This window comes from Lissotriton vulgaris, chromosome 6 (genome assembly GCF_964263255.1).
Source record: "Lissotriton vulgaris chromosome 6, aLisVul1.2, whole genome shotgun sequence".
NCBI lineage: Eukaryota > Metazoa > Chordata > Amphibia > Caudata > Salamandridae > Lissotriton > Lissotriton vulgaris.
In genome coordinates, this window is record NC_141694.1 from 1,032,023,662 (window position 1) to 1,032,048,457 (window position 24,796).

Consider the following 24,796-nt stretch of genomic DNA (forward strand, 5'->3'; position numbering starts at 1 on the left):
CAGCTTGTTATGCAACCCGTGGGCGTTATGCTCACAGCCTAGTGGAGTGAGGGTATCCTGTGACTCTCCCTGCCCCTCCGGGCATCTGGTGCTTGGAGGAGGCGGTGTGAGTGAACACTGAGGAGCAGTATCAGGGCTTTCGCTACTTACTACACTACCTACTGACTGAAGTGTAAGTTGTGTGTCATCAGTGGGGGATGTATACGTTGGCACTGGGAGGCACAGTTTCACTAGATGCATTGTGGATGCCCTTATCTCAGTACCCTGTGTGAGTGGGATTCCCAACAAGTCCCACGCTTTAGATATTAAGGAGATTTCCTTTCTGTTAAATTCTCTATGAGTTTGTGCGCTCACGTTCTGCAGTGATACAATTTTATTGTTCAATATGTGTAGGACTACCTCAACTTGTTGTCCACTATAGCTCATCTGTACTTCCTTTTGTTATATGTATGTATATGTATTAAAAACAGGCTGACCTCCTGTTCGTTGTTTTCGGGGTCGGGGCAGTTTACCACAAGCACAATGCTTCTATGATGACTGGATACCTCTTATACTCATGTATCCTATTCAATGCAGTTAAAAAAATAAAAACATTTCTTATTTATTCTAAACGATCTGTAGTTTAAAAATAACGCAGAGCACTTCCCTGAGACTTCCCTCGTGAAGCCTGCAGTGCTTGTAGAGGGAAGGGGAAATCCTGAATGCCAGATGCACACAGGGGAGCGGCAGCAAGAAAAAAGTAATACAATATATATCTGTGTGACAACTCGAAATGCTGTAGCTTATAGACTCTCTTCAGCTAGCCAGTGGCAGATCAACATACATGGGATACACAAAAATGCATTTACAATCTCCCTAGTTATTGAATCTCGCTAAAAGAACAGTTCTCAAGTGATGGTCACAAAATATACTAGCAGCAATTGTTACAGAAATTCGATGTTCACAGTTTATAATCAGTCAAGGAAAGATGAACGATCACAATGCACTTAGGTATCAATAGTATAGTCTCGCTATAGTCAGCCTCTGTGCCAGCCAGTGACTCCTAACAAAAGAGACCATGAAAACAGTAAGAATCACACAAGTTTTGTTCTATGAACCTAAAAATACATTCACCATTAAACACTAGGCGCTAACATGCCGGTCTGTGTCTAAACAGGCATCTAATAAGAGGAAATTAAAATGTAAACACTTCAACAATTATTTTACATAAATCACGCTCTATGGCCTTTAGAGTGCTAGAGTGTTCTTTATACATGTGAGGCGTACCAACAATAATTAATAAATCACGTTCAGCTTGGCGAAAATATAATGCCTACAATATGAGTAAATAAACTTCTTAGTCCCGCACAGAACTCTTCCCTGGACACACAGCAGGGGATATCCCCGCTAAATTAAGGAAAGATCAAAGGTCACGGTAGCTAATCGGACCTGCTGAAACTCCTTCTTTCTCATGGACTACTGACATGAGAGATTACCTCATCTCTGTCACTCCTATCAAACAGAGGATCACTTGCACGAATATACTGAAAAAGATGCTAGACGCAGCCCTTTCCTTCCTTGATACCCTGTTGCAGATGTATCAAAGGCCCTCCCCCTGCGGAGAGGCTTCACAATAAGCTGAGAGACCTGCCACGTGCGGTCCTCCTTCCCTGAAACTTCAGAGGGTCACTTAAAAAAGCCTAAAAGATGTATTAAAGGTCCCCTCCCTCTAGAGAGGCACCGCGCTTAAGAGTAAATATAGAATAAGCCTTGACAATTCGACTGCTACAATCCTTCTTAGTATTTACACGCGGCTTAGCAATAACATGCGACTATTTATAAAGCAAAGTGAAACACATATATCTCAATAATGACCCAACTGTCAGGCTCAGTCTCCACTTAGCACGCAATCCCTCCTCTGCGTAGAATCAAATAACAAGGTTAATAGACAGGAAACCCCTGGACCATTGGCAGATGTACCACTGTATCACAACAAAGCCCACCATTCGGCCAAACCCAAGAGAGAGAGACAGCGCAGCGGCGGGCAGACACAATAATATGTATGCTTACAGCAGCGCAGTGTTTCCCTCACAATGGTCCAGCAGGATGGCTGCAGAGTCGTTTAGCAGTTTAGTACTTCCTCCTTAGGAACCAGCTGCATCCTGTCAGTTTAACTCCTTATTATCACGTCGAGGTCACCACTTGTCGGAGGGGATGATTTATTAGGGGCAGAAGGGGCCAGGGGGACTCAGTGCAGCAGCTTCCAGAAGCCGCGCTGGCGAGACCGTGAGTGAGAACTAAGGGGAATAGGGCGGCTTAAATTGCACCGGGGCTGTCCTGGACCTCTTGCTCTAAAACAGGAAAAAACATACATATGAGCTTTTGGAGACTGAAGCTTGGAGTTGCACAATTTATTTGAAGACACAGCTTCTAGAAATAACCAGTGATAGCATAAACACCACATAGTACTTGGTCCTGTACCCAGCATTCTCTTGAAAGTCACATGGACCAGTTTGAGTTTGAAAAGTACATTTTACAGCAGCTATGAGAGAGAGAAACTATACTTTAAGAACACTGGTGAGGCATGAGGCATATTGTATAGAAGAGGTTAAGCACTTATTATTGGGCACACTCACCACTACATGTAAGATGTCGTGAAAGTATAAGTTCAAAGACCTTCAATGCAGTGGAGATAAAACAAAGTCAGAGAAAGCATAACATTTCAAATAATGGAATACAACTTTAAATGCAACAAGGAAAAACCATTTCATTACAGCAGAATATACAATGGAGTAGAATCTAAGTACATGAAACCTAAGTACATGAAACAAGGGCTATCTCGAGTAACCCCTGGGAAAAACTCTTGTCCGCCACCCATGTGCGGGGAGTAGTTCCACGATAATCGGGCGGACCACCCTTTTATACTTGTTCAGGGGTGAGGGGCCTATGGTCATGCTATATTACGTCACCTCGAACCACATATCCTTCTATCGCCTCTCACGCCCCTGCCTGGTGACTTTCCCATCATTAGTGTAGATGTGACTAACTTCTCGTAATTGTGTGGCAAGTACGCTAGCCTAGACTGAGTTCCTGCCATTCTGACTGGAAGTTTGTCATTAATCAGAAATGTGTTATTATTGCCTTGAAGGGTTCTATTCATGTGTCAATCAGGCAGTCTGCGATAATACTTCGCCACAGTTATCCTCAGTTTATCGGATATCTTGCTTGACGTAGCTGTGGTGGGAACTTCCCTTATTCTATTCATGGCTTAGGTGGGGGACGTGGGGCATGTTGCAAGATTTATAGAGGAACTTGACTTCTACAGTGTGTGCGAAATATACAATGAGGTGGGGCCTGGCAGGGGTGCTGAGCTTTGCAGACAAGAGCAGCTGGGTGAAGCTTGGGTCAGACTTGCTTTCTGCTTCTGTTTAAGCTAAGAGAAAATGGCAGTGCTCAGGGCAACGTAACTGAGGCCTGTAACTTCTAAACAGCAGGGCCCACACAGGGGTCATGTTGTGCAGGTGACAGGTGTGTCCTTGGAAAGCTGTGCAGCTAAAAATTCTCCCTCCAACAACAACAAGTGGGGCAGAGGGCAGAAGGGCACAACAGCGAGTGGGGCAGAGGACAGAATGGCACAGCAGCGAGTGGGGCAGAGGGCAGAACGGCACAAAAACAAGTGGGGCAGAGGGCTGAAGGGCACAAAAACGAGTGGGGCAGAGGGCAGAATGGCACAAAAACGAGTGGGGCAGAGGGCAGAAGGGCACAAAAACGAGTGGGGCAGAGGGCAGAATGGCACAAAAACGAGTGGGGCAGAGGGCAAAAGCGCACAACAACAAGCGGTCTCGCACAAAAAAAACCCCGCAAACACGCAAAGCACCCCACGAACACGCAAATCGCCTGCGAAAACGCAAAAATAAAAAAATCTGCAAATTCCTAGAAATTCGCACATTTTGCGGATCGCGAATTCGCAAATCCGCAAATTCGCGGTTCGCGAATTCGCAAAATTCGCCCATGCTTAATTCTCTCTCTCTTCCTCACGGCCAGTGTCTTAATTGGGAGGATGATACCTCACTACTCTTCCCAGGTTCCAAATCTTCCCCTCCTGGGTTTTCACAGCATTTCTGAATAGTTTGATAATCTTTGTGGGTCTGCTGAACTCCGACCAACTCGCTCTGCCTGTGGGCGCTTTGATTTTTATATCATCTCCTACCCTGAATCCCGCATCTCGTGTGGAGTGTAATCTATCTAACCTTTCCTTCCTCTCTAACATGGCCTTGCTCTGTCTGTCTAGCCCCTTAGACTCCCTAGAGTGATCTGTCCATCCTTTGTGCCAACCCATCCATCCCGGTGATAGTTTGGTGTTGGGCCTTCTCGATCTGAGCAATTCAAAAGGGGTAGCCCCCGTCGTCTGGTGTGGGGTCAAGCGGTAGGCTTCCAGACGTTTTGTGATTTCTTGCCTCCAGTTAAGTTCATCAGTTTTAGCTAACTGGATGCTTTCTTTTAGGGTCTTATTGAACCGTTCTACCATCCCGTTGGTCTTGGGGTGGTAAAGTGCGCAGCGTTTGTGTTCAATCCCATACTTCTCGAGAAAGTCCTTCATTTCCTTTGAGCACAGCTGCACGCCGTTGTCTGTTAGCAGACTGCTACGCAGCCCTTCTCTGAGGAATAATTCCTGTAGGAGCTCGATGACTGTTTTTGTGGTGATTTCAGGCACTACCTTCACCTTTGGCCATCTTGAGTATAGATCCATGAGGACTAAGATGTACGGTGTGCGTAGTTCTCCCGTCAGTGGGCCTATTATGTCCAGTGCCACCTCATCCCACGGTCCTGAAGGGGGATGGCCTGCAGACCATGGGCGGTGTGTGTTGTTTCAAAACCTTATCGCTAACCATACATTGAATACAATCTCTTACTTTTCTTTCAATTATATGATCCATGCATGGCCACCAGTAGTCCTCCCGCATCCTCTGTTTGGTCATGGTGATGCCCAAGTGTCGTCATGGGCTAAGTCTACCAAATGTTCTCTCACCGTTTTAGGCGGGATCAGCCTTGTTCCTCTGAACAGACACTCGTCAACGACAGACAGTTCTTCCCTGACCATCCAGAATGGGCGTAGTGTTTCATCTTGTTTATCTTTGTGTCTCCACTTCCCTTTTATTCTCTCGCACACTCCCATAAGTAGGTCTTCTGCCTTAAGGGCCTATTTCCAAGAATCTTCTCTGATGGCCCCCTGAGTAATCACCCACACGTTTTCTGTTTGGTAATCTTCCTTGTCTTCACTATTCTTGTCAATGGACTCATCCTCACCCTTTTCTTCCACCAGCCGCGAGAGGCAGTCTGCCACAAGATTCCTCGTTCCAGGTACGTATTCGACACAAAATGTGTATTCCTGTAGGTTTACAACCCATAGCCTGATTCTGCTCGAGATTGCGTCAAGTCCCTTTTTGTTAAACACTTCAACCAGGGGCTTGTGATCTGTTCGAAGGGCGAACTTTGTACCCCAGATGAAGTCTCTAAACTTGCTCATGGCCCAGTGTACCGCCAACGCCTCTTTCTCGATTAGGGAGTAGTTTATCTCGGACTTCTGTAGCTCTGAGCCCTTTTGAGCTCGCGTCGGTTGTTACCACCGTCTTCCTATTTGGTATGAACGCTTTTAGGCTGGGTGCTTTTGCCAGTGCTTTCTTCACATCCTCGAATTCTTTCTGGCATTCTTTGTCCCAATTGAACCCTACATCTTTTTTGAGTAAACGTCGTATGGCGAATTTTCTTCCAGCGAAGTTCCGTACGAATTTGCTGTAGAATTCCAGCATACCCATAAATGATTTCGAATAAAACCTCTTGACTGACTGATTTTATTTCCTCTTTGTTCTTCGGAGGCATCAAGTTTGTTATGGTGTTCTGTAGTTCAGCTTTTGGACGGATCCCACCTGGTGGCACCTTGTACCCCAAGAAGTCTAGCTCCTTGCACCCAATCCTGCAATTTTCCCTCTTCGCAGTGAGACCTTGGTCTTTAAACCTAGCCAGCACTTGCCTCAACCTTCCGTCATGTTAATCATTGTCTTTGCCAACACAAGTACATCGTCTTGGTAGCACAAGACGCCGGGAATGCCTCTCAGTATGCTTCCCATGATCCTCTGGAATACAGCAGCGGCAGAGACTGATCTGAAGGGCATTCTCTTGAATTTAAATGCACCCATGGGCGTCACGAATGATGTAAGTTCCTGCGAGTCTTCTTGGAGCTTGATTTGGACGTAGGTCGAGGTCAGATCCAGTGTGGAGAACACCTTTGCTCCTTCCAGCATGCTCATCATTTGTGCGATATTTGGCAGTGGGAATTTGTCAACGACCATCTCCTTATTCAGTGCCCTGAGGTAGATGCACAGGTGGACCGATCCATCTATTTTTCTTGCTGCGACGATTGGCGCAAGCCATTCTGTTGCCTCCACCGGTTCTATAACTCCTTGACTACTCAACTTTTCTAGTTCAATCCTAACTGCCTCCTGAATTGCTATGGGTAGGTTCCTAACTTTTGCCACGACTGGTACTGCATGCTCTTTCAGTCTTATCTTGTGGGAGTAATTCTTCAGGCATCCCAATTCGCCAGTGAATACCTCTTTGAACTCTGCTTCGATCCCTTCCCAAGTTTCCCCTACTTCCTGTATTAAAATTTGTGGGGTTTTGTTAGGGTTGAGGTAAATCCCTAACTCTTTTTGGGCCTGCCAACCCAAGATGTTGTCTCCCAATGAGGATACATAGACTTTTGACACAGTCACTCTATCCTTGTACTCCAGCGTGCCCCAGAAGTAACCCTTCATACTGATAGGTTTTCCCCCATAGCCCCCTGGCTTTACGTCCATCCGGTTCAACCTTATTTTGCCCTTAGACACCCGCTCAAATTCATCAGTATTAATGATCGTCAGTTTGGAGTAAGAATCAAACATGGCTTCTACACCCGTCTCCTCAACCTTTATGGTGTCTTTGGGATTACAAACTTGCCCACTCTGTACCTGCAGTACTATTTCGTCACACACTCTGGTAGTAGTATCCTTCCCCTGCTTCTTGTACCACTGACCATTCCTGCAGTACTGCCTAAAGTGACCTTTCTTTCCACATTTGCTGCAAGTGTATTTAAGCGCTGGGCAATCCCTATTGTTCGCCATGTGTCCCTGCTTCCCACACCTGTAGCAGTTGCCTTTGAATAGCCACCCAGCTTTGCTCTCTTTCTGCTCTTTGTGTACTGTTCTCTGTTCCTTTACTTCTGACACACTCTCACTTTCTGCCACAACCTCACTCACATTGACCTTGTTCTCTCTGCCTTTGTCTTCACTGTCCTGTTTTATTTCACTAACACATTGCTTGATGTGTTCTACTTGTTTGGCCACTATAAGTACTTCTCTAAGTGGGGGGTCGTCTTTCAACCACAACTCCTCACGTACACGTTCAGTTCTGCACCTCAACACAAACTGGTCCCTGATCCTTTCTTCGCTAGCGCCCCCAAACTTGCATGTTGCGGCTAACTTGCGTAAGTCAGATACAAAATATTCTATTGATTCTCCTTCCTTTTGTCCTCTGTTTCCAAAATGGTATTTTTCCATTATGGTGCTAGTTTTGGGGAGGTAGTGTAAATCAAGTTTCTTTATGCTTATTTGGAATTCATTCAAACCTCTAGGTTCCTGTGCGCCTAGCTCTGGGAGATGCTCCAACACCTCTTCTCCCTCCGCCCCCAAATAATATGATAATAAGGCCACTTTTCTCTCCAACCCCAGATTTGGCCTGCATACAACCGCATAATTCATGAACATTTTTTTCCTTTTTTTCCATTGTATGGTGGGATCTCCTGAGTTCAAAAGAAACATAGGGGGTGGCTGAGGTTCTGTGCGATCCGAACCCGTGTTTTCGGCATCGTGGTACCGAGACGATTTTGGTGCTGAAGAACCGTAAATGGCCCATTTAGCATAGTACAGTGTTTTCGCTGCGCTACTGGCACGGATGCACTATGAAGTAGGGCATTCTGTTGTAAACCCACGGCATCCATTTTGTATACGGCCTCCATTTTGTCGCTTGCCCTCACGCAGTCAATGACCGAGCGATAACCCTGCCTGAATCACCTTGCGAGGGACACGTAGGCCCTAATGTGAGAACACAGATGCTGCGTGACTCGGCAGGAAACTGCCCTTTTCCCAGGGGCCAGCCTCACCATACTGGTTCTTTGTGTTCGTTCTGCCTGATTATAAGTGTATGACTATAAGCAGATGCCGTGCCTGTTTATGACCCACAAACACCCCTTATCTTACTTTACCATCTTCTCCTTCGTATTCAGCTTTCTCCCCTCTGGCCTTTTACTAGGGGGAGGCAACACTTTTTACAATAAGGCGGACCGATACATGTATAGAAAACTGTCATGAAGTCGTGATCGAACACCGGGTGCATAAAAATGATTATTGTTGGTACACTGTTTATTGGTCGCATGGGATACTGAACGGGGCATGTGAAATATTCGAACTATTTTGCCTGAAGGTATATTTTTTGTATATAAGGAGCGACCCACTTTGGACAAATCGAACAGTCTCCTAGATTCTGCCTTGTGTGTATCTATGATATCTGTGTCCCTGCAGTGAATAAACTTTGGTCTCTGATGCCGCCACCGAGAAGCCCGAGTCTCTGTTTATTTGTGCACCGAGACAGGTGGAACTCAGGGGTCATTTAGGGTGTTGTTTCCCTGACACCTCTTAACTCTAAAAGTCCGGAACCTCAAATTGGTGCCCCACGTGGGGCGACGTCATCCGGTACCGGTCACAAGCCTTAAGATTTCGAGGAGCTTCGTGTGAAGATTCCGGAGGGCGGGCGGAGCGAGATTCACTGTCCTGGCTCCAACGTTTTGGAACTCCCTCCCGATTGCTCTGCGCACCTCACTCTCCTACCCCCTGTTCCGGAAAAACCTTAAAACTTTTTTGTTCACCCAAGCCTACCCCTAAATCTCTCCGCTGCTGCCATCCACTGATCACTACTAGCGCCATGAAACCGCTGGGTATGCGAGCGCTGTACAAATGTTTTTAAATTCAAATTCAGGGAGGATTCCCGCTTCATCGATCCCTGCATGTCGTAAAAGTGGCCCGACGATCTCTTCCACGAGGGTTCCCGTTTCCAGACAGCTACGAAGGACCGCTGCCCTGACTGTCGCCCTGTCTTGGACTCGAGGTGCAGACCTTAGTACGGCGAGACGTAGACGGGTTCTCCTTGGTGGCGTCTTCGACATTTCAGTTAAGTATTTAGTGGGTCGCACCCAGTAAGTTTGCTCTTGGTTGCTTTGGTAAGGAATTTGTCATTGGTTGCTCTTGTTTGGACAGTCCTTTTGTTGCTTTTGGTAAAGATTATCATTCTGGTTGCTCTTGGATAATCAGTTCTTTTGGGTTGCTCTTGTTTAAGATTATCACCTGGTTGCTTTTGGATAATCTACAGTCTTTTGGTAAGCCTTGGCGTTTGTATTTAATTATTTAGAAGTTACTCGTAGTTTATAGGCAGAATGCCGAGACGTAGTAACTGTTTTCTGTCCTGGATTAGTTGCAACAGGGATTCCCGATTGGAGGACTCGTGTCCGATACCTCCAGTCGGAACTCCGACATATGAGCTCTATTCGAAGCATGGGGTGGGTCCTGTTTCGTATAATGAGGTATGGGTTCGTTACACAAAGAAAGATGGTGTCCTTAGATGGCCACCACATGGTAGTTTTGAGAAGGAAATTTTAGATAACCTCGAGGTAAAACTGTTCAAGAAGAAAGCCCGGCCGGCAATGTTCGATTCCTTTCGGATTTGGCATAAAGAGGCCAAGCAGAAAGAAATCCGACAGAATAAAAAGGAACAAAGAGAGAAGGGAGAGAAGGACGAGAAACTTGGTCTGACGTTAGTGAATGCTGCTCGAGAACTGCATATTAATAAGATTGAGGCCGCTGAAGAGGTAGCCACTAGACAGCGTAATATGGAAATCGATAGGTGCTACCCTGTCTTGCCATCATGTCCTAGTAAGCTAATGGAGGATCCCGATAAAGATCCCCTGTTGTCTTATTTGTTGAAATCTCCACCCCTGTATGCGCAAGGAACTATAGTGCCACAGTTACCGCCTGTTGCTCAGCCTGCTGTTGCTCAGCCTGTAGTTGCTCCCCCACTTCCTGTTCCAGCTCCTATTCCTCCAGTTGTTAATGTTCCTCCGGCACCCCCTCTTCCTGGGTTGCCTACTTTGCCTTTGCCTGTTACTCCTCAGCCTATTTTTCCTACTGCTTCTGTATTAACGGCATCATCTGCCTCATTTTTGTCTCCCGTATACACTCTTTCTCCTCTTTCTTTTCGTCGGCGAATAACCAACTCTGTTTCTAATATCTTGACTCCTATTTTCGGGTCTCTAAGTAAGACCCCCGTTTCTGATCCTATGCAGAGACGTAGTTTGTTGCCTGGTCCTCAGGAACGGTCAGTATTAGATTCAACGGCTCTTAGGTGGGTTTCAAGGACAACGAAATATGATGCACAAAGAGTGTTGGAAACATTCCTGCAATGGAACGAGCCAACATGGCGATATGTTTTGATGTTATGTGTTCCCTTTTGCGTGATGAGTGGGATGATGATGACGTAGAATCCGTTCCTGTTGAACTGATAAACATTCAGAAGAGATTTGCTGCGGGTATGATAGTGGGTCCAGATGTAAAACATGCGATAGACTTAATTCTAGCGTTTAGGTCTGATTCATCTCCTCAATCAGCAAGGGATTCGGACGATGGCTCTTCCACTGTTAGAAAGAAGTTAGGCCAATATCCAATGAGGGAAGTTCCACCGATATGGCGAGATGCAGTTCAACCTAATGCGGGTAATAACAATGTTGGTGTTCCTGCACATTTTCAGAGAGTATGGATACACATCCCGGCTGAAGTATTATCAGTGAAGCAGGCCTTGCCAGATCCGCGTAAGAATCCTGCGGGATATTACAAGGAGTTGTCTCAGACGGTAGAAGCATGCGTGATGAATCTGGCGGACATTGACATGCTGTTTGGCAATGTCGTGCCACAGCCAATTTGGGCTAAGATTCGGCATGAGAACCATCCAGTTGCCTTAGGAGGTGATTGGCCAGCTATTGTAGCGGCAGATGGACAACAGATTGGCGGCGCTAAACCTGAACCTTTAGTTGCTGACCTACCTGGTAGAATCATTGAGTTAATGAAAACACTGATGCCAGCATTACGTGTTAACTGGGATAAATTGACTGCCTGTAAGCAAAAGAAAGATGAAAGCGTCTCTGATTTTTTCACAAGGTTCGAGGAAACTTTTGTGGATCATAGTGGACAGGACATGAGCACCGAAGGTGGTCAAAGACTGTTCGTCGACAAATTTGTTTTTAATTTATTGCCCGAGTTATGTAGGAAGTTAAAAGATTCGGAAAGTGCCTGGGCAGTGTCTAGGACGGCTCAAATACGTGCGACTGCGCAGTATTATGAGAATAGAGACAAAGAATAAAAGGAGAAATCAGAGCGAAAGACGAAAGAACTTAAGACTAAAGTTCTTTTGCAGCAAGCATATCCGCCTCGCATGAATCAGACAGATTTTCAGCAGCGACCACAAATTCAGCAGCAGTCTTCGTTTCAGCAGGGAATATCTCAGAGACCCAATTATGGTAATATACCCTGACAACAAGTAGCATGTAATCAGTGTGCTTACTGCAAGAAGGAGGGTCATTATAAGAATGATTGTCCAGTCTTGCATCCTCAAACTAGTGGTATTCCAGCTCAGAGAGGTCGTGGTGGGTTTTCGCACGTGCCTAGAGGACGAGGTCGTGAAGTTGCGCCTGCGCAGACAGAACGCTCCTCCAACGTTTTCGATCAGCAAAATGCACAGTCAGGCAGATCTACACAGTACATTGCTGAAGAATATTATGAAGGAAGCGAGGAAGTTCAGCATTCTGAATACTAGGACAGCCATAGATAAAGAGAGGGAGTAGTAGCAATTCCAGTCGATCAGAATGGACCTTATGTTGCAGTTACTACATCGGGCGTGGTTGAACCTTTTCTGCTAGACACTGGTGCGGCAAAAAGTTAAATTATGCATTCGAAACTCCCTGGCGCACCTTTGTCTGGCTTAACGAATATCTCAGTAGGATTTTCAGGCGCCCCTGTCCATAACCCTGTCTCTAGTCCTTTGTCTATTTCTGTTGGGCCACGTCATCTAGAGGCTCCCTTGATTTTAACGACTGGTTGTAACGAGAATCTGCTTGGTTTAGATTTGTTAAAACGCCTGCATGCGACACTGTACTGTTCTCCTTCGGGAGTACAGCTTACATTGGGTAAGAGAGTCATCTCTCCAATGTATTTGTCGATGGATAAGCTCCCACCGGAGTTGCGTTCTCTCCCTAAAACTCTTTGGGCGACTGGTCCTAATGATGTAGATCTGTTGGAAATACCCCTTATGTGGTTTCTTAGAGAGCAAATGTTAGAATGCCACGAATCCCACAGTACAAGATTTCAAATGAAGGTGAACGTGCGCTTTTACTGATCATACTGGATTTGATCCAGAAAGATGTGATAGAAGAAACTAGAGGAAATATATGTAACAGTCCTGTTTTACCGATCTTGAAACACACTGATCCTTCCAAACCCCCAGTTTACTGATTTGTGATCGACCTTAGAGAGGTTAATAAGATTGTGGTTCCACAGTTCCCTGTGGTCCCAGACATCACCGCACTATTGACATTGATTCCTGCTTCTGCAACATGGTTTTCAGTGATCGACTTGAAGAATGCCTTCTTCAGTATTCCGATAGCCGAAGAAAGTAGAGACATTTTTGGCTTCTGTTTGGGTGGACGCAGCTTCAGATTCAAGCGCGCTCCACAGGGCTACTGTGAGAGCCCTTCGATTTACAGTCAAGCATTAAAAAGTCAGTTAGATGCTTTTGTCCTTCCTCCTGGTGCTGCTCTTGTCCAATATGTGGATGACCTTTTAGTGGCTGCCGATGACGAGGAAACTTGCAAAGCAGCTACAATCTCGTTGTTACATCACTTGTCTGACTGTCACCACAAAGTGTCACCCTCCAAATTGCAATATTGTTGTCAAGAAGTAACCTACTTAGGTCATCTCTTGTCAAAGGACGGGAGAAGGTTGACCCCAGAGAGAATTAAGGCGATTTCACAGATGACTGTACCGAGCACACAGAGAGAAGTGCGTGTGTTTTTGGGTATTACGCCATATTGCCGACAATGGATCCCTAATTTTTCTCTTTTGGCCAAGCCTTTAGTCGCTCTGACTGGAAGGGTGTTCCGACTCCTTTGCCATGGTCTGATGAATGTCAACAGAGTTTTTCTGATTTACGTAATGCATTGTGTTCAGCTCCTGTGTTGGGCACTCCTGATTACAGTAAGCCTTTCACATTGTATGTTCATGAACAGGAAGGTTGTGCGTTGAGTGTCTTGACGCAACAATTTGGTGACAAGCAACGGCCTTGTGCGTACTTCTCGTCCACACTAGACCCGGTAGCCAGAGCGTTGCCGAGTTGCTTGAGAGCTACAGCGGCAGCTGCAGTATCTATTCGACAGTCTGCTGGACTGGTCATGAACAGCATGTTAGTGGTCATGGTTCCACATGCCGTGGATACCCTCATGAATCGGACGAAAACTCAGCACCTCACCAGTACTAGATTATCAGGCTATGAGTTGACGCTTTTGGCAAGTCACATTCAGATCAAGCGATGCAATATACTGAATCCAGCAACGCTGTTGCCGACTACTCGGGAGTCGAGTGATTCAGAACCTCATGATTGTTATTTCAGAACTGAGGAAGAGACAAAAGGACGGATCGATTTAAAAGATACTCCGTTGCCCGATCCGGATGGTACCTTGTACGTAGATGGCTCGTGCTTTAAATTATCGAATGGCGATGTAACTAGTGCGTATGCAGTAACGACATTGAGCACGATTATTGAAACTGCAAGAGTGAGACAGAATTCTGCACAGGCAGCAGAATTGATCGCATTAGCAAGAGCGTGTGTTTTAGCTGAGGGAAAGAGGGTGAATGTGTTTACCGATAGTCAGTACGCTTTCGGCGTAGCCCATAGTTTTGGTCGTCTGTGGAAAGAGAGAGGGTTTTTAACCTCTCATGGAACTAAGATCCAGCACGGACAGTTAGTGAATGATTTGTTGGAATCTCTGACCTTGCCGAAGCAAGTGGCAATTGTAAAATGTAGTGTCCATCGGAAGATGACAGATGATATTGGTCGTGGGAATGCATTTGCTGATGAGGTTGCTAAAGAGACAGCCAAGAATATGATGAGTAGAATTTATGTCATGAATAATGCAAGATGGACCAATGAAACTGGAATGTGTGAGAGTACGATCGAAAGTGTGAAAGCTATACAGAATGAAGCGACTGAGAGTGAGACGAACGTATGGAAGGAGAAAACGGGTAGATTAGACTCGAATGGATGTTGGACTGATTTGTCGGAATGTCAGCGATGGATGTTACCTGATGCGTATGTGCTTGCAGTAGTGACTATGGCACATGGATTGGCACACATCAGTACGAAAGGAATTAGTAAAATGTTAGCTCCAGTGTGGAAGAATGATGGGATTGCTAAGTGTGCAGAGAGAGTGGTTAAGAATTGTATGGTATGCCTGATGCATAATCCTGGCAAGGGAACCCCAACACCGGCTGGCCATTTTGCTCCCCCTTCTTACCCCTTTGAAGTGATACAGTTGGATTTTATCCACATGGACAGATGCCAGAATTTAAAATATGTCCTAGTGGTAGTCTGTGCATTTTCAAGATGGATTGAAGCTTATCCGTTAAAGGATATTACTGCAATGTCCACTGCTAAAATCCTCATCAAAGAATATTTCCCCAGGTATGGCATGCCACGGATTGTATGGTCTGACAATGGAAGTGAGTTTGTAGGGAAAGTTATGCAGAGTGTGTGTGCAGGTTTGGGAATTAAGCAAAAATTCCACAGTGCAAACCATCCCCAGTCAGCAGGTTTGGTTGAAGGGTACAATGGTACCTTAAAGCTTAAACTCGCGAAAATCCAAGCTTCCACTGGTCTAACTTGGCCTGATGCACTCCCTCTAGCTTTACTGTCTACCAGGGCGACTGTACACTCTCGAGTAGGACTTAGTCCATATGAGATTGTGTTCGGCCGTCCTGCCAACATTTGGGGTGTTCCTAGGCCCAGGGAGTTCAAGCAAATCGAATATCCCATGTTGATTGATTATCTGTGTGACCTGACCACTAAATTGAGTCTTATTCATCAACAGGTATTCGAATCCTTGCCTAAACCGACGGAGGTTCCGGGACACTCACTGAAACCCGGAGATTTTGTTTTGGTCCGAAATTTTGGACGAACCCGGAATCTGGAGCCGAGATTTGTTGGACCCTTCCAAGTTCTCCTGGCCACACGAACTGCTGTACGACTTGCCGGACAAAAAAACTGGGTCCACGCTACCCATACGAAGCGTGTGCCTCTCACACTCCCCTACGATTCGTGGGTTAGACAGGGATTTGGTGTAACTGAGACAGAACTTGTCCCTAGGCTTGTCCCTTTCAGTGATGCACAGCACATAATGGACAGACAAGCTGATTCATCTCCTTCTGATGTTGCACCAGAAACTGTTTTGCTGAATTCTGATTCAAACATTACACAACCTGAACATTTGCCATCAGTGAATTTGAACAATACTACACCATCTCCAGATCCATTGTTTCATGATCAAACAAGACATACTAAGCATCGATACAATTTGCGTTCACTCTCTCCAAAACAATAATACTGTCTAATTGATTTTCCTTATTCTTTTGATCTCACTGTATTATTGTCAGACAGGAAGTTTGCTCTGTGGTTTTTGTCTTTTTATTTTTCTCTTTTATTTGTTTCTAACCTGCCATCTGGGGAGCCGTAGGGTCGTAACGTGTGCCTAGTTTGACTTGCAAGGGGCCAGACACAAGGTCGGTCCTTTTGTTTATTTTGGGAACTCCCGGGGTAGACAGAAACATTTTTGATTAGGTACAAACCATCCATTGCGAACGGTTGTAGAAGATGGAGCTTCCTGAGCTGCGACGAGTGAATGCAATCAACCATCAAAGAACAAAGTTGCATGCAATTTTAAATAGCAAATGTTTTTTAGTTCTGTGTTCTTTAACGTTTTTAACTGGGTTATTGACTTTGGTAGGCGGAAGTATTTTTGGCATCCAGTTAATTTTCGTATCTGTCTCCTCAACGTTGCCTCCCCATGTTTCAGTTCCTCCCACTGTTTCTTCTCCTCATTCCTTTCATCTTCTTCCCGCACATGAGCAAGCTCGACGCTTTGAATTTATCAACAACACTTTCATTCAGCTCTTGCTCCAACACCAACTGGTAGTAAATACAACTAACTGCTATTTGTGATATTTGTGATATTTGTAGGGGTATTTCTAAAGCGCAGCGTTCGCTCCGGAGGGAGCATCTTGGCGCTGAAATTCCTGGTACACCGGTCCTGGTAACGGTAAGGGTTTAGATGGCTGCTTTGGTGTAGTCATCGGAAAGGTTAAAGATCCAAGTCTTTAGAAGTTTTTTGAAAGGTTTTTCGCGAGTTTGTTGTCTCAGATTTTTGGGCAAGTTGTTCCAGGCTTTAGTTGCCAGGAAGCTTAAGGTTTTTCCACCCTTAGTCTTCAGGTTGTACCTAGCGGGGAGGATGAGGTTGTCCTGGGACGAACGGAGGGATCGACTGGGGATTTAGTGGGGGAAGCGTTTGGAGAGATATTTTGGACCGGATTTGTTAAAAGCTCGAAAGGCAACAATCAATATTTTAAAAAGTATTCTTTTATGTAGGGGGAGCCAATGCAGGGATCTTAGAGCTGCGGAGATAGATGATTTTCGGGGCAGCTTTAGGACCAGTCGTGCGGCCGTGTGAAGAACACTTTGAAGTTTGGACAGAGTAGTCTTTTTTGCCCCTGCAAGGAGACCGTTGCAGTAATCTAAGCTTGAAATTATAAGGGCTACTGTTACCGTTTTCCTGGCGTCAAGTGGAAGGAAGTCGAAGAACTTTCTTAGCAATTTTATTATGCCAAAGCATCGACCAGCTACAGTCCTGGCATGCTGGTCGAAAGATAAGTCTGAGTCGAATAGGACGCCGATATTCCTGGCTGTTGTTACAGTCTGGGGGGGTGCAACTGAGTCATCCGGCCACCAGAGGGCTGGGCAAAAGGAGGTGTTCTTTCCGATAGGGAGGATCTCCGTTTTGCTAGAGTTGCATTTGAGATGGTTAGTGTCCATCCATTGGAAGACCTCTGTCAAGCAATTCTTGAGGTTGAGCTCAGCTCCGGTTGAATTATCCTCTAGGGGCACGATGAGTTGCGTATCATCGGCATACGATGTTACCGGTATGCCGAATGATTTAATCAGGGATAAGAGTGGGATGAGGTAGATATTAAAGAGAAGGGGACTCAAGATAGACCCCTGAGGTACCCCTGAGGAGACCTTCTTCTCCTTGGAGTGGAAAGGGCCAAGAGCGACAGTTTGTGATCTGTCAGCGAGAAATGATTTTATCCAGGATAGGGCGATTTCCGAGATCCCTATGTCCATCAGTCTGCTGATTAGGATGGAGTGGGAAATGATGTCGAACGCCGCAGTAAGGTCGAGAAGAATGAGAATTGAATTCTTCCTCTGGTCTTGTAGCATCTTAATTGTGTCTGATAGTTCGATCAGAGCTGTTTCGGTCGAGTGTTTAGGACGGAAACCAGATTGTTGCGGATGAAGTATATTATTGGCTTCCAGATAATGTTTAAGTTCTCTGTAGACCATCTGTTCGGTTATTTTTCCCAGAGCCGGGAGTAGTGAGATCGGGCGAAGATTGGTCAGGTCCGACGGGGATTTGTTGGCCTTCTTCATGAGATGTTTGACTATTCCCTTTTTCCACAGGCAGGGGACAGATCCTGTGCGGAGCGACGAGTTAACTATGTCGTTAATGATTGGGTTCATCACATCGATGAGTTGGTGGAGGATTTTGGGAGGACAGGGGTCAGACGGAGAACCAGATTTGCACGCCAGGATGACTTCTTTGGTTTGAGCCAAAGTGACAGGGGAGAAATTCTTGAGGCTTCCAGCTCGGGAATCGAGTTGGGGGGGGAATCAGAGTACCTGAAGTTGTTTGTGAAGGGGGGAAGTTTCTTTGGATGGAGACGATTTTGTCTTCAAAGTAATCTGATATTTTGTCGCAAAAGTCTTGGGATGGGGGGATTTCGGGTTGAAGTGCTTTGGGCTGGGTGAACGATTTTACTATTGAGAACAATGTTTTTTGTTTTTGACTGGACTCTTTGATGGCGTTGACGTAGAAGATTTTTTTAGCAGATTTAATTTTGGAGAGGTAAATTTTCCTTAGTTGGATGTAGGAGAGACGGTTGTCATTGTCATATGTTCTGCGCCATTTTCGCTCTGCTTTTTTACACAGTAGATGAGAAGTAGCTAGATCCGTGGTGAACCAAGGGGCGTTGGTTTTAGTTTTTTTATGAGTTGTGCAGAGACGTTTGGAGGGGTTTCGAGTTTTCATTTCTTGTGAAATCCAGTTATGAAAAAGGTCCGCGTCAAGTTCGACGTTACCAGATAAAGTGGGGGACTGAGATTGGAGGATAGGGTTAAGAGTAATGTTTTCTTGAACCTTTTTCCAGTTGACGGGGTTGGCATGGTGAGGGTTAGTTTTACTGAAGGTTAGTGGGCGTACATTTTTGATATGGAACGGGATAGGCTGGGTATGCGGTCTGATACCACAAACCATGAACAAAGGTATCCCATATCTAGTCCTTCCTTTTAGCTATAATGGATCATTTTGGGCATTCCAGAACATGTTTGCATATGCCCTTGAGACCTATCCCCCGCGACCTCCACGTTCCACTAGATATGACTCTGCCAACAGAGCTCTGGTAAAGGGAATTATTGACATGGTAAAAGATGTTAATAACACTCCGATTATTCTCAAGGATGAGTTACAAGTCTATCTAAGATGGAATGCTACGGAGTATGGCATTAGTTTGGGTGAGAACAAGTGTAAGAGCTCAACTCCAATTTGGATCGTACCTCACCAAGGTCAAGTCTGTTTACAAGGGGTTGGGAGGAATCCGAGAGCTCGGTTAGGGAAGAGTGATTGCGTTGAGACATATGTCTTCCCATCACACTCTTCCCCTACATTTGTAGCGGCTAAGGGTACTTATTTTGTCTGCCAGGACCAAGCGTATACATGGTTGCCTGCCGACTTTTCAGGCTCATGTTATATTGCACGGCTGTTACCCCCAACATACACTGCGGCACCTGACTATCACAAAACAAGAGTTGTGAGAGGTGTCTTTGATAAAGAGGATACTGCTGGTCAAGAGGCAGGAGACTTTTTCAAGGGTTTCCTTCCGTTCTGGGGCCCTATGGCCAATAGTAGAAACCTACGTCAGCTAACACGGGTAGTTGAATCTACTATCACAGAAACTTCTGGTGCCCTTAGTAACCTGACAGCCGAGCTCCAAGCGGATCGTCTCATGACGTTACAGAACCGTATGGTTCTAGATGTGATACTTGCAGATCGAGGTGGGGTATGTAAGATGATCCAATCGAGTTGCTGCGTTTTCATTCCTAATAATGCTCCAACGGTGTACGAGGCCATCTCTAGGTTACACAAGATTGCTGATTCTATTCACGTAGATGAAGGCAATCGGTCACTGATGGGATGGTTTTGGAATCTGTTATCTGCGTGGGGATGGAAGGTTCTGATGGTCATTGGCGTTGTTTTAGTGTTTCTATTTTCGTGCTGTCTCATTGTTCAGTGTGGTCCTGCCTTGTGTAGCCTCTGTGCTGCAACATGTGTGAGAAAACCCTCTGTTCTAGGAGATTCCTCACGTGATAGAATAATGCTTCAGCAATACGTCAGTGATCTGATGAAGATAGAGATAGACTCTGATGAAGACTAAGGCATTGCCTGAGTAAGGGCAAAAGGACGGTCTGAGTTTCTGTGCGATCCGAACCCGTGTTTTCGGCATCGTGGTACCGAGACGATTTTGGTGCTGAAGAACAGTAAATGGTCCATTTAGCATAGTACAGTGTTTTCGCTGCGCTACTGGCACGGATGCACTATGAAGTAGGGCATTCTGTTGTAAACCCACGGCATCCATTTTGTATACGGCCTCCATTTTGTCGCTTGCCCTCACGCAGTCAATGACCGAGCGATAACCCTGACTGAATCACCTTGCAAGGGACACGTAGGCCCTAATGTGAGAACACAGATGCTGCGTGACTCGGCAGGAAACTGCCCTTTACCCAGGGGCCAGCCTCACCATACTGGTTCTTTGTGTTCGTTCTGCCTGATTATAAGTGTATGACTGTAAGCAGATGCCGTGCCCGTTTATGACCCACAAACACCCCTTATCTTACTTTACCATCTTCTCCTTCGTATTCAGCTTTCTCCCCTCTGGCCTTTTACTAGGGGGAGGCAACACTTTTTACAATAAGGCGGACCGATACATGTATAGAAAACTGTCATGAAGTCGTGATCGAACACCGGGTGCATATAAATGATTATTGTTGGTACACTGTTTATTGGTCGCATGGGATACTGAACGGGGCATGTGAAATATTCGAACTATGTTGCCTGAAGGTACATTTTTTGTATATAAGGAGCGACCCGCTTTGGACAAATCGAACAGTCTCCTAGATTCTGCCTTGTGTGTATCTATGATATCTGTGTCCCTGCAGTGAATAAACTTTGGTCTCTGATGCCGCCACCGAGAAGCCTGAGTCTCTGTTTATTTGTGCACCGAGACAGGTGGAACTCAGGGGTCATTTAGGGTGTTGTTTCCCTGACACGTCTGGACTCTAAAAGTCCGGAACCTCATGGCGTTACATTTTGCATAATGCCTACAACACTCTTCTTGTCTCAATCCTCTCTGCACCTTGTATAGCCACTATTTATACATGTAAAATAAATGTCTTTAAAAAAACAATATTAAGATGGCATGGTGTGACTACACTTTTTTCAGTGGAGAAATATGAACATGACCGATAAATACCACACAAAAAAAATGTAACCACATATATGAGATGACTGCAGTGCACTCTGGCGCTCACTAGGTGGCAGTGTCACTTTCTTTTGCCTCTAATGTCAGTGAAATATACCTCGTAACACAAACCAGCTCCTTTGTGTTACACTGAGTGACAGGAAATGCCAAGTGTGTTGAGACACCCCTCCAGTTTCTTCAGCCCGTGAGCTCGATTGCGCCCCAAAAATCAATAGTCTGTCCTTCAACCAGTCATAAATCAACCTCAATGAGTTTTCAGCCTTCTCTGCCACACCCGATCACCTCGCGCTGCCGCTGGGTTGATAAGTGGAATTCTCCTCACACCCTGCGCTGTCTCCCGCTGAAGTCGATTGCGCCGCCTCGCCAGCTCAAGACTGGATACTTCGGGATTTCACTCGACCTTCTGCTTGCCCATATTCATCAGCATGCATAAATGTGACACTGCTACACGCCGGGTAGGGTGAACCTCCGTCGGCTGTGCGGTATAACTCACGCTGCACCAGCGCCCTTAAAAGAGGATTCTTCAGCTTATTTTTCCTTCGTGTCAGAAATTATCAAGTTTATATGCGCACTCAAAGATCTAGGGCATGTTGCGCTGTTTTTTTTTTCCTCACCCCTCTGCGACACTCACCAGTAAGTTCTTTTACTTGCTTCCTTATTTCTTTCTAATTCTTATAATCCGAGCTCACCATGACGTTTATTCTGTGCTCCGCTCGCTATTCCCTACGACATGAGATTCTTCTTCCCGTCACGCTCGGCAGGCAGTTTTCTTTATGAGTGTTTCAATGTTCCTTAGTTACCTTCCTTTCTTGCGCGCTGAGGTCATCTATGTGTCCTTATGATGACCCTCGTCGCCAGTGTAGTGGGTTCTCAATGAGGAGGGAGGCGATGGTAGGTGTAGCAAAGGTATTTATTGAGCTAAACAAATCCAGGAACTGAACATACGACCTCAGCCACAGCTGGCTGGGCACACACCAACACAGCCGGTCTCGAGTTACCTCCGGCGCCCGCCTTGGAACCCTCGCAGTGGTGACATTCTAAGTGATGTCACCAGGGAGCGTTCCACGGCGTGTAATGGGACAGGAGGGTGGTGGTAGAGTGGGTGAAAGATACCACAGTGACCATGTCTTGTGGGTGCCTGGCAGAAGGAAGGTGATAGCGTGGTGGTCAGACCAGTCGCATGGGGCTATGGTGATAAGCTTGACCGCTGATTCCTTGGAGATGATCCAGTCAAGAGTGGCGCCTTTCGATCGGTCTTTAGGGTTGTGTGGAAAAAGGTGGGGCCGGTGACCTTTTTCTGAGTTGCCCGGCGTTAACCGCCTCTATACCCACTCAAGTTACCAAACAAAGAGGCAGGCGCTGGAGACTGGAAGGCAGGAAACAGAAGTTTTTATTCCGACGGAGCAGAACACATCAAATCGGACAACAGGGTATCTTCTCGAGGTGCTCTAACCGCATCTCCGAGGCCTGGCCTCTTATACACAAGTTTATTGCTTTATTACGTTAAACACATCTCTGTCATTACTTTGATGTAAGGAAAGACATCCTCGGAATCTCCGCTTCAGGCCCGTTCCCACACACATTTACAGTTGAAGTCCCCACCCCGGTCACAACAGGTGATGATTATCGCGCAGCTGGACATTCCGCCAATTCACGGAATGTGCGAGGTTGATCGGATCTCATGGGGTGGGGGCTTTGATCAACTCTTGGATCCTTTGATGGGGGAAGTTTCCTACTGTACAGGGGGGGGGGGCAATAACAGTATCCGCAGGGCCAGGTGGTGGCCTGGGAACGAGGAAGACAAACGGGTACAGAGGAAAGGGGGTTTTATCAAAGGATCCGGGACCATGAAAGGAATGGAGGGAGGTGTCGCACTGGGAACAGGATGGGGTTCCGAGGCAGAGCTGCGTGGAAGAGGGGTTTATGACCCAAGGCATATGAGAGCGGGGGCTGTCAGCGTGCGGGGGATGCTTTGCGAGGTCAGGAGAGAGAGAGAGAGAGAGACGCGCTGGCTATCAACGATGGGCAGAGAGGCCATGGTACTCAAAATGGCTGCCGCTTACGCGCATGAATGGGCTCGAAAAGGGGGCAAGATGGCGCCGATAATGTTGATGTTGCAGCCTAGGTTTTAACAGTCCTCCCTTTTCAACATATCTAGCCAGCTTGCCTACTCGATATCGATCTTCATTAAATTCCTGACCTCGGCATCATACAATGCTCCCATGCGTTCATTTCCAAAGTCCACAGTCTTAGGGCAAATACAATTTGTACATAATGGACACAGAGGTGGCAGACATTGAATTCCTAAGCATAGACCGCATATTACAACTACAGGAATCAGGATAATGGTAAACAGTCTCCAGCCCCAGTTCTTAACAGTACTCCAGAACCATCCACCAAGTGACCATTCTTCCTGCTCCTGGTGGACTTCTGAAGAGAGTCTGTGGTGGAGATGTTCGATGGCTTTGTACACTGAGGGTGAATTGTCCGGTATGTATGTACAGCAGCTGGACCCAATAATGCGGCATGCTCCACCACGGTCCGCAAGAACCACATCTAGGACAAGGCGGTTCTGGAGTGCCACCAAGCGGACCGCTTGAAGCTCGGCGGTGTTGTTAGCAAGGATACCAGCTGTGATGTTCATTGTTGTCTCAACTGCCTGAGTCAGATGTCGGATGGCACGGCTGTTTGCCATCGGGCCCCAGAGCGGAACAAGTCCCTTCATAGCATCGAGGAACTGTGCTCCTGTTGAGTCGGCTTGTTCAATGTCCTTGGCTCGTTTTTGTCTATGGTGATTCGCTGGAGCCACATAAGTCGGAGGAAGGATGAAGGAGATGAAACAAGTGCCCCCCCAGCCTTTGGGGAGCCAGGTGTAAGCCTTTGTGCCGCAGACGAAGTACATGTTGGGGGACGATACAAAGGAAGGTGGATCAGTGGAGTCCAAAGTTCTGGTAAAACGGCAAGCACTGCGGCCTACCAACTGTGTCCCAAGCCCTTCTATGCACATGTGGCCTGTGACGTTGATGACAGATAGAGCCACAGTCAGGGTGGCAGCCGTTCGTTTCCGTAGGTAGGAGAAGGTGGGTCTGGTTGGATTGTTGAACACCTGCATTTCAATTCGTTCTTTAGCAGGGATGTCCATGTGGATAGAGTTGTTGGAGGTCTGCGGACAGAAGTGAGTCTTGGTTTTGTTTCGCCAGACCTCGTGGAAGAAATGCGTTATGGTTTTGCTGGAGGTGGCATTGTCCTTATAGCTTTCTTGCAGGGGGATCAGCCAAGCAAGGCAGGAGCCGTGAATTGAGAAGGGCGAAGGGATGAAAGGTATGGAATGTCCAGTGGCGTGGGGTAGCAACCCACAGATCCAACAGTTGGTGGCATTGGTGGCAAGATTGTGCTGGTGCAGCAGCTGTACAAAGGAGTTATTCCAAAACTCTTTTCGTCTCTCTCTGAGTTGAGGAGAGAGCGAAATCAGATAATGTTCCTTCATGGTGGTAGGCTGAGCAGTGGTCAGGAATGTTTCATGAGCAGGTGAATTTTCTTCCACAATCCAGAGTGTGGTCATGAGGAGAAAGCAGAAAAGGATTGTGATGAAAAGTGCAATTGTCTTTGAGCTGTGGAGTCTGTCTGTTTTTGGGTTTCTGTAGTGGGTATTTCCTGTTGCTTCCATCATCTTCTTATTTGGCGCTTCCATCATCTTCTTATCTGGCGCTTCCATCATCTTAAAGGTGCTCGGTAGCGGGCAGAACCACAGACTTCGTGTAGCTTCT

General features: G+C 46.3%; 1 protein-coding gene across 3 annotated transcripts in view; it reads left to right on the forward strand.

The window, feature by feature from the left end:
* The window catches only part of SMOC2 (SPARC related modular calcium binding 2), a 1,727,408-nt gene that overhangs the window by 1,240,029 nt on the left and 462,583 nt on the right, over nt 1–24,796 (forward strand). The window lies entirely within an intron of this gene.